The 4,874-nt window shown below is 37.2% G+C and overlaps 1 non-coding gene across 1 annotated transcript; it reads left to right on the top strand.

Moving 5' to 3' along the window:
* Positions 1–222: 222 nt before the first annotated feature.
* Positions 223–294, top strand: trnap-ugg (transfer RNA proline (anticodon UGG)). The gene has a single exon. It is a non-coding gene; the product is annotated as a tRNA-Pro (tRNA).
* The last annotated feature ends 4,580 nt before the right edge of the window (positions 295–4,874 follow it).

The following is a 4,874-nucleotide window of genomic DNA, read 5'->3' as shown; positions in this document are numbered from 1 at the left end:
AATGCCTAAGGGAGTGAGTGATCATTCAATAATTCTAATTTGAATAGTGTTTGTCTTATAGGATGCAGCTTGGGAAGCAGATATTGGCAAGCATAAAAACCAGAGTGAATTTAATGAGAACCAAATTGTTATGGCCAGATAACTGGGTTGAAGTATCTCTGAGACAGCAAGTTGTTACAGGCGTTTAAAGTAGGAAGAATTGGCCAGCCTAAAGATCAGAATGGCTCGTTGGTCTAGGGGTATGATTCTCGCTTTGGGTGCGAGAGGTCCTGGGTTCAAATCCTGGATGAGCCCAGTTCTTAATGGATAGTGGTAGCCTTGTGAGTAGAGTCTTGGGCTACCAATTGGAAGATTGTAGGTTCAAATCCAGGCTCTATTATGCAGCCACTGTTGGGCCTCTGAGCAAGGTCCTTAACTCAGTCTGCTCCAGGGGCACCGAACAACGGCTGACCCTGCGCTCTGAACCAGAGATGTTCACGAGTCTTTAGGCTAGAGTCCAAGTCATGTCACAAGTCTTTAGAGTCTGCGCGATAAATCACGGCACAGCCGCCAAAATCCAAAACACAGCAAAACAAAAAAAATCATAACCACTGCTTACCTTAGCTTATGTTCTTCCAGATGCTATTAAATTTATAACCGTCTGTTGTCCCATTAGGAATATATTCCGTTATTTTGTAAATGTTTGCTTATAATTAAAAACCTCCAAACTTTTCCCGGTTGTGAAGTAAAATACTAACACATTAGAAAGCCAATCAAGCGTTTCATTGACAATCATCTGTGTGATGCAAACTGAATAAATGCAAATAACAACATTTCTTACAAAAAATTTAAATCAGAAGGTCTGATTGGTTCAGAAAGCGGTCTTTCAATCATTAGCAACAATTCTGTAGGAGCGTTCCAATCACCCCAGTTGTTCCTATGAAGTGCACTACGTAGGGTATTCCACCATTTTAAGTAAGATTCCAATCCAAAGGTAATGAAAATGTTCAAATGAAGTGAACTTCAAACTGTGTAGGGAGTAGGGAGCGATGCTTTATCACTACGCCGGAAGCTGGCTGTAACATTTACCTATTGCGTGCGTTGCGGGTTAGGACAGCTGAAGCGTTATTAGAGAGCAGAAAATAACACGATCAGAAAGATGTCGGATCGACGTTTCATTCATCTTTAATAAAAACTAGCAGTAATGTGAGAATAACCAGTGAACGTCCAGAAACGCTGCACAATCCACCAAAAACGCAAATGTACCTTGTTAACTTTTACACCGTTAATTACAAACAATAAAACACCACGTGATGACATCACAAAGTGGCTGTACGATGATAAAATCAGGTTTATTCCCAGATGACATCACAATATGATAGACGGCTGAGCTTCATTAGTTTGATAGTTTAGAAAGTAAAGAAATGCTCAAACGCTCAAAGAAATTTCGGTACCAAGACGCTGTCATGTACTTGATGGTGTTGAATTTGAATTTGTTTAACCTGCTTAAGGTCCCATAGGCAAGATCACGTGATCAGTGTATAGGGAACACAAGGGCACTCAGTAGAGACCATGTGGCTAGGGACTCTTGTTGTTGTTTTTGCGATCATGAGTCGAGTCCGAGTCATTTGAAATGACGTCCCCATTTCTGCTCTGACCCCAGCTTCCAAACAAGCTAGGATATGTGAAAACAGAATTTCATTGTACTGTACACATGTATATGTAAATATGATAAATAAAGGCATTCTTCTTCTTTATTTCCAAAATGACAAGTCTTGTGTGGTGTTCTTGGCTTGCAGTGGGTATAACTTAGCATTATACAATTATTTATGCATCTTTGCTGATTATTCAACTGTGGCAGACCTTTAAAATGCTGTGTCTCTTTTCAAAAAGTCCCCTTCTGATCTAACCTGTTCAAATAAGATCATAAACAGCTCTTAAGCCAGAGAATTATTCGTGTATACAGGAAAGAGTTGCACAAGCGGACAAAATTACATTTGGCTAAATTAAATCACAAAATTTTATTAACCTATTTAGAGCAATTAATGTTTAAGTCAATTACTGTCAGCAAGTTTTCCTAATTAAATATATACAAATACATTTCCCTTTTTAAACTCAATAATTTTACTTCCTGTCTTTCAGACAACATATTATTGATTTTAAACTTTAGATTGTTAAGGATAAAGAATTAACTAATCTTTCTGAACCTTTTAGTAAGTTAACAATTACCCAAAAGGAAATGCTGCATGCAGCATAAATATTCATGGATAAGTGAACTAGCTGACATGGCATTGAGAGCATTGTACATATTTATTAAACTGTCATAATAGTCTATGTAGTGTTCCAGCTTTATATTAATAAGAACTTTGATTTGCTCTTAAAAACACTCAGTATAGGGCTTTTTGCAGATGATGGCTCATCTATTGCTGCTGTTTGAGTTGGTCATCTTCTAGACCTTCATCAGTGGTCGCAGGACGCTGCCTACGGGGCGCTGTTGGCTGGATATTTTTGGTTGGTGGACTATTCTCAGTCCAACAGTGACAGTGAGGTTTTTAAAAACTCCATCAGTGCCATGTCAGTGTCACTGCAGTGCTGAGAATGATCCACCACCTAAATAATACCTAATCTGTGGTGGTCTTGTGGGGGTCCTGACCATTAATAAACAGCATGAAAGGGGGCTAACAAAGCATGCAGAGAAACAGATGGACTACAGTCAGTAATTGTAGAACTACAAAGTGCTTCTATATAGTAAGTGAAGCTAATAAAGTGGAGAATGTGTGTAGAAACAAGGAGGTGATTTTAATGTTATGGCTGATCGGTGTATAGTGCCCTACAAAAGATGGACAACCTGTGTGTTTTCAAGTAGAATCAAAATTTTATCAGGATAAAACGGTACAATAAACATCTTTAGATATAACAATTTGCCTCTCCAATCAAAGATCAGACCTGTCTAGACTATGGTCTTATTATTATTTTTTTTGGTTGTGAAAGCTGGACAATAAAAAAAGCATGACAGGACCAATATCAATGCCATTGAACTTTGGTGATGGAAGAGACTTTTGAGAATATCTTTTATAGCAAAGTACACAAATGGATTCATTGACCAAATCAAACCCAGACTTTCACATGAAGCCCACATAACCACACTAAGCTCCCATATTTGGACACATTATGAGAGAAAACAATTAATTGGAACAGACAATTATGCCTGAAGATCAAAGCAAAAGAAGATAGCCAGCAACTAGGTGGATCAATATAATTAGAGGAATAACAAGCAAGCATAAAGACCCAAAAAGAAGACAGAATGTTTTGGAAAAACAGTATCCATATGTCTGTGTAAATTAAGTATTTAGTCCTGCAAAGCACTGTGAACTGCTGATGTATGATTTTGTTCATTGTTTTTGATCATTGTACTTTGTAAATATAAAGAATTAGAATCTGATTATTATTATTATTACAGTGGTATCTTAAAACTCAACATCAGTTGGTTCTGGGAGTGGCGTCGAGTTTAAAAGACATTGAATTTTATGGTATTTTTTAGCTGTTAATGCATTTTATGGTCCTGTGGAACTGCATATATTTAGGCTAATGTAAAATAATGGGGTTGTTTTTGACACTTATACACTAAAAATAACACAAACATAATATAAAAATACTGAAATAGGCCTACAATATAAAAACAGTTAAATACAATAAAACCTGCATTTAACCTTTACTTCTTTGTTGTTTTCTTACGCTTAATCGTCGAGATGTTTGATCTTGGAATATCGTATTCCATTCAGTAAGCGGCAAAACAGCTTTTGCGATGGCTGTGCCGTTATTTTCTAGTTTGTGTGGCGGTGCACTAAACTTATTGTTCTAAACCAACGAGCAAGGATTTTAATTAGTGTAAAGAACTTATGAGCAGTAATAATTGAGAAGTTTAGTGTCTCTATGTCGTTCTTTTAATGTATTAAGTCACGTTAAGCTTTTTTTTAAAATGATAAGCATTTTAGACTCTCTCAGAAAAGCTGATTCTCACCATTTTTTAGAACCCGAGCTATAACACAAGTTTAAAAGTGAAACAGGAGAAAAATCCAGCTAAACACAGATACACGTGGACGCTTTCAGAGTACATCTGATGGTTATTCAACACAAATGCAGATTCGTCTCATATTTGCACTTTAATGACGTTTACACTGTTTAAGTTGCTCAAGCGCTGAACACTACAGCAGTCGCACACACAACAATTTTAAGGAAAACGTCGAGTTTAAGGGTAAACATTTCTCAACAAAGGGCGTTGAGTTTCAAAGATTTTGAGTTTAGGGGACATCGAGTTACAAGGTACCACTGTACCTAGTATTATTATGTTGGCTTTTGGACACTTTTGCTAATAACAGTTTGGATGGTCCTTTTCATCTTTGGCATGGAGAACTCCACCTCCATTTTTCCAGAAATAAGTTCTAACCAATCTAACCACAGCTCATATTTCTACCGTCTTTCAAACAAGGTGACATGACCTCAGGCACAAAGAAATTGGCAACATTTCTGCATTTATGGCTCTCTGATTTATGGCTCTCTCTTTGCATACCAGAGGTTCAGGCTGCACTTATTGTGACATTTCATGCTGTGGTAGTTGATAACAGTTTTCCAAAGTATGTACTAGCAATCTCATGTGGCAAAATGTATCACAAAAACATGATGGTTTCTCATGCAATGCTGTCTAAGAATGTTCAAAGGTCATGCATAGTCAAAACTGGTTTTTGGCCTTGCCCCACACAGACAGATTTCTCTCCTTTTTCTTTTTCCCCACACATACACCTTCCTACACATACCACATCTGTTCTACCATCAAACTGACAAGGACAGAATGAAATAAATGGTAGTTCATGTAAATATAAATCTTTAAGCTGACA

This window comes from Trichomycterus rosablanca, chromosome 2, assembly GCF_030014385.1.
Source record: "Trichomycterus rosablanca isolate fTriRos1 chromosome 2, fTriRos1.hap1, whole genome shotgun sequence".
Classification (NCBI taxonomy): Eukaryota; Metazoa; Chordata; class Actinopteri; order Siluriformes; family Trichomycteridae; genus Trichomycterus; species Trichomycterus rosablanca.
Note: the sequence above shows the minus strand (reverse complement) of the source record. Positions and strands in the feature narration are given on the sequence as shown.